General features: G+C 42.5%; 1 long non-coding RNA gene across 1 annotated transcript; it reads right to left on the minus strand.

Annotated features, from left to right (window-relative positions):
- Positions 1-1469: 1469 nt before the first annotated feature.
- Positions 1470-2226, minus strand: LOC123483052. The gene is made up of 3 exons (XR_006658050.1): positions 2124-2226; positions 1717-1808; positions 1470-1560 (listed from the first exon to the last, which is right to left on the minus strand). It is a non-coding gene; the product is annotated as an uncharacterized LOC123483052 (long non-coding RNA).
- Positions 2227-13597: the final 11371 nt, after the last annotated feature.

Below are 13597 nucleotides of genomic sequence, written 5' to 3' on the forward strand. Positions count from 1 at the left end.
ACTGCAGAGTTGTTAAGCAAGTCCCATCTTCATCCACGTTTATTTGCTTATTTGTAAGATGAAACCTGAGGGAAACCTGTCATAAATGCATCAAAAATGGTTCTGAGGTCCTCAACAATGCTATTCTGTACCGTAACTGGGATGCAGTGTTCTTTCCTGATTTTCAAAATAAAAAGACAGATATTGATTTTGAGACCTTCAATTAGCTGCTCAGTGTTGATCTCTGTGGCTTGAACATATTCAGCCTCTGGCAGACTCTCTACATCGCTCATGTCATCTTCAATGGGATCAGTCCCAGTCTCAAATTCATCATGAGGGCAATTCTCATCTAAGTTGGCGCTTAAAAGCTCTGTGGTTTTGGTAGATGTGTGACCGATAGGCGCTGAAACATCTATTTGTTTTCCCACACCCATTATGTCCACAGGTAATTAGAAAATGTGGTTCATGCTGGTGATAGAGGCCGATGTGTGTGAGTCGTCTGGACACAGAGAAAGTTTGCTCGTTGCAAAGTGGACAATTGAAGAGAGTTGGCATTCTTCAGAAAGATTGTGAACCTTGGAATGATGGGATGGAATCATGGAGATCATTGGTACTCAGCCACTTGCAGACATCATCAAGGGACCAGTCTTCCACAGCCACACTCAAATTCAAGTTGACACATAGCGCAAAAGTGAAATGTATTAGTGTTGAGGCTAAAACAAAACCTATTCCACTCTTTCCAGACAACCACCTTTCCTCCTAATTTGTATTTATGGTTGTTCCATAAAGAAGCAGAGCTTGTCAGGAAAGGTGAAGATGTCTGTCTCTTATGTATCTGATGCCATATTTCTTAGTATGGGACATTATTGGATTCTGCAGTCCAACATTTAAGTGTTGACTCAGATAATATGATGCTCCAAATGGGGCATTAAGTTATTCTTCCATGTCAACCCAAATTGGCCTATTAGAGTTCTCAATAAACAGAGTCTATTTGGGCAGTTATAAAGGCTTCTTGCTATAATTACATGTTAGGGACCTTTAATCCTCCCTTCTAAGTCTTTACCTGTAATCTAGCTTGGTTCATCCTGGCCCTTTTAATAGTCCAAATGAATCATTTTGTCTATGGTGTTAAAGGTGTAGGCAGGTATGGACAGTGGAAACATGCTGATGAAGTAATTCCGTTTAGGAGCTTTAACCATCTTCATAACATGTGGCCTACCCCACAATGAGATTTGGAGCTTGTCCCAGTTCTTCAACTGGAGTTTAATTTTGTTCAAACACTGTATTGATTGATTGATTGATTGACTGCAAATACATTCATTCACCATTCAGTTAGTGTTGGAAAAGATGAAGGAATTACATAAAACACACTACAATCAAACTGTATTGATTGATTGATTCACTATTCAGTTAGTATTGGATTGACAAAGGAGTAACACAGAACACACTATAATCACACTTCAAATACATACAAAGACTTTATAGAGGCTAACCTGTTAGTAGATCCATAGCGAGCTTTAAACATTGTCTTGCTTTGGTCTGAAATACAGAGGACAGAACAATCCGCCCCAATACACCAACCTGAAAGACATCAATTAGACACAAACACAACATAAACAACATGAGTATTCAATATCAAATGCATCTAACTAATCTGCTTTATGTATTCTTCTTTTTGTCAAGTCGAACATAATCTACATTGGGTCATCTGTGTGTGTGTGTGTGTGTCTGTTTTACCTGTTCGTGGCGGTTGATACATTTTTCTATCCGAGTTCACAGCTCCCAAACTCTCCACCACTTAACTGGACAGGGGCAGGATAAGCCAGGTACTAACGGGAGAAGGATGGAAGGAGATGGTGAGAAAGTATATCATGGGTTTAAATGACTACAATTTCTCAATATTGAGTCTAGCTAGCTAAAGTTAGCTAACGTTACAGTAACTTTAACTAGCTAGTTACTGTAGCTAACGTTAGCTAAAACGTACCAACATTTATACAACAATTACCAGCTAACATTACAGGCTATGTAGCTTGGCTAGCTGATGAAAAACCAAGAGTACATTACATCATGTATTGTTTTTTAGTAATTTGATAGTAGTTTGATGAATTATTATCTTAGCTAGCGAATAGCTAAGGTTCACTCACCTTTCACGTCAATCCGATGCAAGTCATCTCTTATTGGTCGCGTCTCTCCAACCATCCGCGCGCTTCCCGCTTCCAGTTGTCTTTTGACCAACGGTCTCAATTTGAATTCTGCGCTCGAGCGGCCTTTACTCACGAGGGCGCTGCTGGTTCCAAACCGAACCCCTCTTTTGAAAAGGCTTCTTCAAAGAACCCCTGAAGTCTACAACGGTTCAACAACGAGCTGATGGCAGAGTATAGGCTTGGATATTCATCTTAAGGTATATTTTTTACCTTATATTATCCTAAAGGATCCTACAGGAAGCTTTTATTTTAAGAGTGTAGTTCACGTTTACTCATTTATCTGCAAAACCATGCCTTCCGAGTTGTAAAGGGGTGGCCAGCCACATAATTAGTTTTAAAAGTCTACCATGACAACAACTATCCCATTGACTATATCCAGTAATAGTTTCTTATTGTTCTAGTTAAGATCTCACAACACAGTTACGCTACTACAATTAAGGCATAAGACATAAGTATATATCATTTGAAAATGCAGACAAAATTGGCTTGAACTTGTCGTGTAATAACAATTTTGAAAAACACTAAAAAGGCTATGTATTCTCCCAAGGTCAATACTTCAAAAAATAATGAATCATAAAATGTTTGTCCTCTGTAGTTGCGTGTCTTTCTTTTTTTGCTGAAATCCATACTTTTTCATTAAACGTAATGAAATTCAACCACCGACTTTTTGCTCCTTTTTTTGCAACTGTATCAATTGAATATCCAATGACTTAGACCAAGGTCTCCAAATACTCGTTGTCCAATCAAATCACACAATCTGCAGATGGGCTGTCAACCAATCAACATTTCGCAGATCATTACAGGCGTCAGGAAACACAAAATGTGGCGTATAACTTTATTGACTTGGCACATTTTCTGTCCAGAGACACTGAGAAATAACAACCAGGAAAGATAAAGCATAGAAAGATATGTTTATTTACATATTACAATAATTGTATAGCCTAGGTTTCATTTACAAACAGACATATTCACTACATTTGTTTAATTATTCACTTAATTACTTATATTATTTTCAGTAAACTCTTATTCTATAACATTTATTGTTTTAACATTCACACTGCTAGTTTTACACATTATATTATATATATATATATATATATATATATATATATATATATATATATATATATATATATATATATATATATATATACACACTACCGTCATTTATATAAATATAATATATAATGATCAATATATAAGCATATAATATATATATAGCATTTACTATATAGCACACACACACACACACACACACACACACACACACACACACACACACACAGCTAAGGTGAAGAAGGTGAGATTGGCTGGTACACCAGCTAAGGAGAAGAAGGTGAGATTGGCTGTTACACCAGCTAAGGAGAAGAAGGTGGGATTGGCTGTTACACCAGCTAAGGTGAAGAAGGTGAGATTGGCTGTTACACCAGCTAAGATGAAGAAGGTGAGATTGTCTGGAAGACCAACAAAGTCCCCTGTCCCCGAGGTGAAGAGGACACCTCCAGTCTATGGGTCTGGTCCCCTTGCCAGGGCCAGATATTACCTGGATTGCCATCAATACCTCCATGCTTTGTTTATGAGGTCACACGTGAAGAAGTACAAAGAGGACATCATCAAGAGGGAAGGTAGTAGAAGTATGTGATAAGAGTGATTGTTTTTTAGACTTGAGATTATAATTCAGTTGATATGCCATACCATATATCTACAATGTAGGATAATAGGTTTGTGCAATTTCTATGTACTTTCAGAGAAAAGGAGTTAGCGCAGGAAAAAGATGGTCCCTTGTCCCAACTGGTGGAGACAGAGGTCTTTCAGACCTTTTCCTGGAGTGAGACTCTGGCGTGGGTAGAGGAGAAGGCACCTTTGATGACCACCTGTTAGAGGGCAACCCTTCCCCAGGCCAGAAACCTCAAAGTAGACCTCATCAAAGGTAGAGAAATCACCACAATGTGAGGATTAACCCAATATCATGTTCACACTAGATGTCCAATATCAATCATTTCACAATTGACATGTTGTATATAGTTGTACCGTTTCTACAAGTAAATTAGTAAAGTAAGTACGCCTCTGACATGTAAGCCTTGTCCGAGACAAAAGAGAAAACTAAGAGAAGAAAGCTTCTAATGTCTCCTCTTTTCAGAGACGACTTTCAACGTAAGAAGCAGGACCTCCTTGACAGAGGGACATGGATGGTGCTGTCAATGGCCTTGTTCACCAGCAGGCAAAATAAAATGAAGTTTGTACCAACATGCCTGGAGATGGAGCTGTGGAGGGGAGGATGCTGTGAGAAGATATTCTTCACTCTGAACTCCATGGCCATCTGCCTATGTTCTGATGCCACTAGAGGACATGTTAACAGGTTGAGGGTCGGCAATGATACCCAGATCATGAAGTGGAAGAAACAGGCTGATGTAAGTGTGAGTCTTAAACATATGTAAACACAATCTGATTCAGCCTATTTCATAATTCTGAAGGTGATTACACAGGCTACCTTATTTATGAGTACAATGAGTGGTTATTACGTGTATGTCAGTAATCTAAATGTTAATTCCAGACTAAGATATTTAAGAGGAGACTGGCCTATTCACAGGAGGAAACTGTGATGTACGGAACGTTCTCAATGACCTGGGACAATGTCCAAGTATGTCCAAAATGTGTGGTCTAACATTCTATTTATTATTGTGATAGTTCAGTAAAACAAGAATATATCTTCCAAATGGCATTCGGAAAGTATTCAGACCCCTTCCCTTTTTCCACATTTTGTTACGTTACAGCCTGATTCTAAAATGGATTAAACAAAATAAAAATCCTCATCAATCTACACACAGTACCCCATAATGATGAAGCGAAAACAGGTTTTTAGAAATGTTTGCAAATGTACTAAAAATAAAAACCTGAAATGCCTTATTTACAAAGGCATTCAGACCCTTTGCTATGAGACTTGCTATGAGGATTACTTTATCCTATCCCAGGTATTCCTTAAAGAGGTGGGGTTTCAAATGTCTCCGGAAGGTGGTGAGTGACTCCGCTGTCCTGGCGTCGTGAGGGAGCTTGTTCCACCATTGGGGTGCCAGAGCAGCGAACAGTTTTGACTGGGCTGAGCGGGAACTATGCTTCCGCAGAGGTAGGGAGCCAGCAGGCCAGAGGTGGATGAACGCAGTGCCCTCGTTTGGGTGTAGGGACTGATCAGAGCCTGAAGGTACGGAGGTGCCGTTCCCCTCACAGCTCCGTAGGCAAGCACCATGGTCTTGTAGCAGATGCGAGCTTCAACTGGAACCCAGTGGAGTGTGCGGAGGAGCGGGGTGACGTGAGAGAACTTGGGAAGGTTGAACACCAGACGGGCTGCGGCATTCTGGATGAGTTGTAGGGGTTTAATGGCACAGGCAGGGAGCCCAGCCAACAGCGAGTTGCAGTAATCCAGACGGGAGATGACAAGTGCCTGGATTAGGACCTGTGCCGCTTCCTGTGTAAGGCAGGGTCATACTCTGCGAATGTTGTAGAGCATGAACCTACAGGATCGGGTCACCGCCTTGATGTCAGGGTGTTGTCTAGGGTCACGCCAAGGCTCTTTGCACTCTGGGAGGAGGACACAACGGAGTTGTCAACCGTGATGGGAGATCATGGAATGGGCAGTCCTTCCCCGGGAGGAAGAGCAGCTCCGTCTTGCCGAGGTTCAGCTTGAGGTGGTGATCCGTCATCCACACTGATATGTCTGCCAGTCATGCAGAGATGCGATTCACCACCTGGTTATCAGAAGGGGGAAAGGAGAAGTTTAGTTGTGTGTCGTCTGCGTAGCAATGATAGGAGAGGCCATGTGAGGATATGACAGAGCCAAGTGACTTGGTGTATAGCGAGAATAGGAGAGGGCCTAGAACTGAGCCCTGGGGGACACCAGTGGTGAGAGCACGTGGTGCGGAGACAGCTTCTCGCCACGCCACTTGGTAGGAGCGACCGGTCAGGTAGGACGCAATCCAATAGTGAGCCGCGCCGGAGATGCCCAGCTCGGAGAGGGTGGAGAGGAGGATCTGATGGTTCACAGTATCAAAGGCAGCAGACAGGTCTAGAAGGACAAGAGCAGAGGAGAGAGAGTTAGCTTTAGCAGTGCGGAGAGCCTCTGTGACACAGAGAAGAGCAGTCTCAGTTGAATGACCAGTCTTGAAACCTGACTGGTTTGGATCAAGAAGGTCATTCTGAGAGAGATAGCAAGAGAGTTGGCTAAAGACGGCACGCTCAATAGTTTTGGAGAGAAAAGAAGGGATACTGGTCTGTAGTTGTTGACATCAGAGGGATCGAGTGTTGGTTTTTTGAGAAGGGGTGCAACTCTCGCTCTCTTGAAGACGGAAGGGACATAGCCAGCGGTCAAGGATGAGTTGATCAGCGAGGTGAGGTAAGGGAGAAGGTCACCGGAGATGGTCTGTAGAAGAGAGGAGGGGATAGGGTCAAGCGGGCAGGTTGTTGGGTGGCCTGCCGTCACAAGTCGCAAGATTTTATCTGGAGAGAGAGGGGAGAAAGAAGTCAAAGCATAGGGTAGGGCAGTGTGAGCAGGACCAGCAGTGTCATTTGACAAACGAGGATCGGATGTCGTCAACCTTCTTTTCAAAATGGTTGACGAAGTCATCCACAGAGAGGGAGGGGGGGATTCAGCAGGGAGGAGAATGTGGCAAAGAGCTTCCTAGGGTTAGAGGCGGATGCTTGGAATTTAGAGTGGTAGAAAGTGGCCTTAGCAGCAGAAACAGATGAAGAAAATGTAGAGAGGAGGGAGTGAAAAGATGCCAGGTCTGCAGGGAGTCTAGTTTTCTTCCATTTCCGCTCAGCTGCCCGGAGCTCTGTTCTGTGAGCTCGCAATGAGTCATCAAGCCACGGAGCTGGAGGGGAGGACCGAGCCGGCCGGGAGGATAGGGGACATAGAGAGTCAAAGGATGCAGAAAGGGAGGAGAGGAGGGTTGAGGAGGCAGAATCAGGAGATTGGAGGGAGAATGATTGAGCAGAGGGAAGAGATGATAGGATGGAAGAGGAGAGAGTAGCGGGAGAGAGAGAGCGAAGGTTGCGACGGCGCATTACCATCTGTGTAGGGGCAGAGTGAGTAGTGTTGGAGGAGAGGGAGACAGAAAAGGATACAAAGTAGTGGTCGGAGACTTGGAGGGGAGTTGCAGTGAGATTAGTAGAAGAACAGCATCTAGTAAAGATGAGGTCAAGCGTATTGCCTGCCTTGTGAGTAGGGGGGACGGTGAGAGGGTGAGGTCAAAAGAGGAGAGGAGTGGAAAGAAGGAGGCAGAGAGAAATGAGTCAAATGTAGACGTAGGGAGGTTGAAATCCCCCAGAACTGTGAGGGGTGAGCCATCCTCAGGAAAGGAACTTATCAAGGCGTCAAGCTCATTGATGAACTCTCCAAGGGAACCTGGAGGGCGATAGATGACAAGGATATTAAGCTTAAATGGGCTAGTGACTGTGACAGCATGGAATTCAAATGAGGAGATAGACAGATGGGTCAGGGGAAAAATTGAGAATGTCCACTTGGGAGAGATGAGGATTCCTGTGCCACCACCCCGCTGACCAGATGCTCTCGGGGTATGCGAGAACACATGGTCAGACGAGGAGAAAGCAGCAGGAGTAGCAGTGTTTTCAGTGGTAATCCATGTTTCCGTCAGCGCCAAGAAGTCGAGGGACTGGAGGGTAGCATAGGCTGGGATGAAGTCTGCCTTGTTGGCAGCAGAACGGCAGTTCCAGAGGCTGCCTGAGACCTGGAACTCCACGTGGGTCGTGCATGCAGGGACCACCAGGTTAGAGAGGCAGCAGCCACGCAGTGTGAGGTGTTTGTGTAGCCTGTGCGGAGAGGAGAGAACAGGGATAGGCAGAGGCATAGTTGACAGGCTGCAGCAGATGGCTACAGTAATGCAGAGGAGATCGGAATAAAATGAACTAAACATCTGGGAAAGGAGAGAGCGGGGCCTCCCTCACCACAACTCCCAAATATAACTCTCCCAACTTCCACCTCAGAAACTATAATTGTTGTAAACTACAGCGGTTCAATGTTTTCTAGGAATAGACTAACCTAGTTTATTCAGCTAGCTAACTAGGTGCAGTATTATTCAATGAAAAACGTCCGGGCACCTCGTCATAAGACGCCACAGCCAGCTAGCATGCCGGTCTCCAACAGCAGGGTTTAGCGCCAATACTCAGCCACAACAACCACCAGTGTATCAACACGCAAGCAGATCGTTCGTGTCCGTGTCTAACATTGTGGGTTAGTCCGGACAGCTTGAGCAAGTCCGTCGTCAACTTATTCAGCCAGTTAGTTAGCTAGAATAGTTAGCAAACTAGCTAGCCATTGCTTTCAGACAAAGAAGAACCCCTCCTTTCATGGCACGAACACACAGAGAGAGCCAAACTAACGTTAACTAGTCACCCATGTCCCGAATTCCTTGAGCGAAAAAAAACACAAGTGTAGGTTATGATTTACCCCTAGCAGCTAGTGTTAGCTAGCCAAGTGCAAAGCTAGCCACTGAATTGACTCAGCCAGTTCGCGTCTGTTCGCTCGGTCGTTCCAGCTATTGTTTACAAGTAGCTATCCAGGTTGCAACAAGCTTGCTAATTTTCAAGCACAGTAGCCACTTGCTACCTAACGTTAACGGTTCAGACAATGAGGTTAGAAAACAGCTGAATGGTAGGCAGTTATTGTATGTAATTATTGTAGGCAGCCAGCTGGCGTAATTACAGGCACTCTTAGGCGTGAAACAACTATACCGTTGCTAATAGCTACTCGCCAGCTAGTCCAGGTGGTGAGTTAGCTAGCTAGCTTCGTGCTACACCCGGCACCCCCGAATACAATACTAACCTACAATAATTACATACAATAACTACCTACAACAACCCACGATACCTACCTACAATACCTAACTACAATCTAAATACATAGTTTAAGCCTTACTCGACAAAGCCCAAGCTATGTATACAGCCAAACTTACCCGACGACCTCCTCCCAGTAGCCCAAGAAACATTCCTGAATAACGGCCTGATCATCCACATACCTGATGATAACTGGCAACTGCACCAGACTGGTGGCACCATAGGTCCCAGAGTAGGGGGGCCATTTTACCTCCTGGGGCCCAGAGTTTATCCTTATCTGTTAACCTAACCAGTAAAACTCTGGACCCTATGTAAAAATGTAATGTAAAAAAAAATTAAGAAAAACCCTGGAATGAGTAGGTGTCCAAACTTTTGACTGGTACTGTACTTCAGATATGGCCTACATATCCTAGATGACCAGCCTAAACCTGTTCATATCAGTTCCCATTGGCTATCAGTAGCAGGACTGATCACCTACAAATCGGTGTTAAGTCTAAATAACAGGGCATGTAGCCTAAGCCCAATATTTTCACAACATTTCCTATGGAGACCATCTGGGCCCGGTTTCCCAAAAAGCATCTTAAGGCTAAGTTTATCAGTAGAACCTTTGTAGGAGCATTGTTAAATCTCCGAGCTGTTTCCCCAAAAACCGTCGTTACTAAAGTTCAAGTGCACTTGAAAACCCTCATTATTTACCGACTGCCTCAGATCACTCGTAAAACAGCCAAGTGCGTCGTTAGATGCGTTGTTTCACTACAAAACAAGACACCACAGTTGCCATACTCACAGAGAAAGAGAGTCTCTGTCAGAAAACACAACTGACTGGCTTTTAAAACCAGGGGATTTGACATGGCAATGCAAAACCAGAAACAGGCGGGGCAATACTGAGGAACGTCCACTGATTGGTCCACCTCAGCAATCAGCAGACGAACGGATGTCGGACAGGTGCGACACCCCAACGACAACCAATCAGGAAAACAAGGGACACCTGTGATTAGGGCTGAAGGAGAGGGAAAACATTACACCAGAGCTATGTCTTGATTCAAGAACAAAACATTTGAAATGTCAGATTGGTCTGAAAAAACCAATCCCATAAATTCTTCGGGATCTTTAATGATAGATGTTGTTAACATATTGCTTCTCTGGTTTCCTGGGAAAGTTCCACACTTCAAAGATTTTGGCCACACGATGCCCCTTCTCTATAGCCTTAGAGAATGAAACGGTGACCCATACACCGGTCAGGGCTCTTTCTTGATCTGAATGATCACAAGGCTTTTCCTGGTTGTTGTTTTCACTGCAGGTGCGACAAAGGGGAAAGAAACGTTTTCCTTGAGGTCCTTTGTAAGGCAACACTGACAAAAACAAGCCCCAGGGAGGGTAAACAGTTGCTTTTATCAAAGCAAAATAGTTTTGTGGTAAGTCAAAGTCACAGTGAATAATTTCAGGATGCCCCAAAGGATAACAAGAGGAACTCATTACTTGAGGATAAAGGGAAGTATAATCTATATATCCAATTTCCTCATCAGCTATATAACGTAAGGTCAAAGCATTGGTACGACCCCCAAACAAGGCCTGGCGGGGCTCCAGGGGTTGGGGTCAAAGGTGGAAAGGAAAGCTGGAACATGAGGATCAGACCTTGTGAGTTCTGTCCCCTCGTACTCCCACATCACCTTCCCTTTCACCCCATCAGCAGCCTGGAAAGAGGACCACTTGTCTTGGAACTCCTGGTACATTTCCCCCAAAGTCTTCTGGGTTAAGACACACATGGCCTGGGGCAGAAAGAAAGATTTACAACCATGGAAGATATTTTTATTTTATACTTCTGTTTATTTTAACAAATACTTTCTTAAAACTTTTTTTTCTTAAAGCTGCATTGTTGGTTAAGGGCTTGTAAGTCAGCATTTCACTGTAAGGTCTACACCTGCTGTATTCGGCACATGTGACAAATACAATTTGATTTGATTTGATCAAGGGATTGGAAAGAAGATAGGAATCCCAGGATCTAGAAATGTGAACTATAAAAGTGAAGTTTCTGTTATTGTCATCAGATTGCTGCTTATCAAACTTGGCATGTTTTTCTTCCAGAAGGCTATGTCTTGGATATACCGACGTTTTAGCAAAGCAACCATACGTTTGTGTAACTGGACCTCTCTGTCTTTCAGAGCCCTGTAAAAGGCAGTGAGAAACTTATCTTGAAGATCTATATCCTGATCCTCGTCCCCACTGACGCTGTCCTCAATCAGTATAGGCTCTACCTCAGAATGTTTTGTATCAAGCTGATTAGCCGCATCATAGCTCAACACATCATCCTCATCATACCTCAACACATCATCCTCAACATACCTCAACACATCATCCTCATCATACCTCAACACATCATCCTCATCATACCTCAACACATCATCCTCAACATACCTCAACACATCATCCTCATCATACCTCAACACATCATCCTCATCATACATCAACACATCATCCTCATCATAGCTCAACACATCATCCTCATCATACCTCAACACATCATCCTCATCATACATCAACACATCATCCTCATCATACCTCAACACATCATCCTCATCATACCTCAACACATCATCCTCATCATACATCAACACATCATCCTCATCATACCTCAACACATCATCCTCATCATACCTCAACACATCATCCTCATCATACCTCAACACATCATCTTCATCATCAACATCATTGACACTATCATCATTGAATGTATGGACCTGTTTAGATGCAGTAATCAGTACATCATCATTGAATGTATGGACCTGTTTAGATGCAGTAATCAGTATATCAGTTAATGTATTATATGTTAACATATCAATATATCCTAACTCACTGTTTCTGTTTCTCACTGTTTGGACTTGGGTTCCAGGGAAATAGCTGTCTGTTTGTTGACTAAACCTGTTTTTCTGTGGAGTCATGGAAGGCGTGTTTTCTTCCCACTGTCCATTGTCTGAGTCTGAGTCTTTTTACAAAAATAATAATCATAATATTGTTTTTAACATAGTCATTAAAAGTTATAACTATAATAAAACAGGCCATATCCATAAAGAGCTGGTTCTTCAATCCAGTCCTTTTCAGACCAATCGTTCTCCTCGGTCAAAGGTGAAGCCATTCTGTCAACTTGAACTATGTGTCTGTGGAGCCGTGCTGGACTTTGAAATAGTGTCGGTGCTCTATTATATACTGAACGCCTCGGGGGGTTGGAGGCGTGTCTAGGTATGACAATCCCTCTGTTCTTGGGTTGGTTTGAGTTTCGTCTATGTCAAAGCCTGCTGTACAGAAAGAGAGGAGAACGTCGTTTTCACAATCATTCAAGCAGTCATTCAACGGAGGAGTCCATAATGCCTGGGTTGAACGCTGTACACGCTTCTACATGGAGAGTCAGCTGTAAACACAAGATTAGGTTTTTAAAACATAGTACACCTTTTGTTTATTGCTTATTATATAAAGATTATTACGCATTTAAATGTTGACTCACGTCTAAAATATATCGATGGCGAGTGACTGAGTAAAGATGCAGCTTCTGTCTGTTGTTCCTCAAACTCGTTATCCTCTATAACAATCACTTCTGTTTGTGGTGTTGCTTCTTGATCCACATCAATTACTTTGGGTACCTGCTGCATAAATGTAGGGTAACCTGTAGAATTTACATAATATTACAATATACATTTTTACTTAAAAATACTGATATTGAACATAAAATACAATATAGTATTAATATTAATTAATAGAAAGGTTCAGAACTTTTGTAAAACATCACAGTACAGTAGAAGAATATGGCAAATAGAAATCCTATATGGATGGTGTTAAGAGATAGATGGGAGGTATTGAATAGAGTTGAAGGATGGGACTAATAACAAATAACAACAAATAATAACAAAGATAGCTAATAATGTAAGCATACTGTGTCCATAATAAGTATATAGGTTGTAGGTTGGGAGCTTTTGGGAAAGAGCACAGTTAGAAAGATATGGCATATAGAAGCAAACCGGATGGACATCATGAAAATGATCGGAGAGGTTGAGAGTAGAAGTAGTTCAGGAGCAAAAACAAAGAAAATATAATTATTGTAAAATTGACTGTGTCCATAAAATGTATATAGTATGTATAAGCTGGAAGTAGAGGCCTAAGCATTGTTGTTCACTAGTTTGCTCCAATTAGGGAAAGGGTGGTGGGGTTGGAAAGTAATAAAGGGGAATATATTTTTAAAAAAGGATATGTACTGTATGTATGTACAGTGAGGGAGAAAGTATTTGATCCCCTGCTGATTTTGTACGTTTGCCCACTGACAAAGAAATGATCAGTCTATATAATTGTATTGGTACAGTGAGGGAAAAAAGTATTTGATCCCCTGCTGATTTTGTACGTTTGCCCACTGACAAAGAAATGATCAGTCTATAATTTTAATGGTAGGTTTATTTGAACAGTGAGAGACAGAATAGCAACAAAAAAATCCAGAAAAAAGCATTTCAAAAATGTTATAAATTGATTTGCATTTTAATGAGGGAAATAAGTATTTGACCCCTTCTCAATCAGAAAGATTTCTG

The sequence above is a fragment of the Coregonus clupeaformis genome, unplaced genomic scaffold (assembly GCF_020615455.1).
Source record: "Coregonus clupeaformis isolate EN_2021a unplaced genomic scaffold, ASM2061545v1 scaf0017, whole genome shotgun sequence".
Classification (NCBI taxonomy): Eukaryota; Metazoa; Chordata; class Actinopteri; order Salmoniformes; family Salmonidae; genus Coregonus; species Coregonus clupeaformis.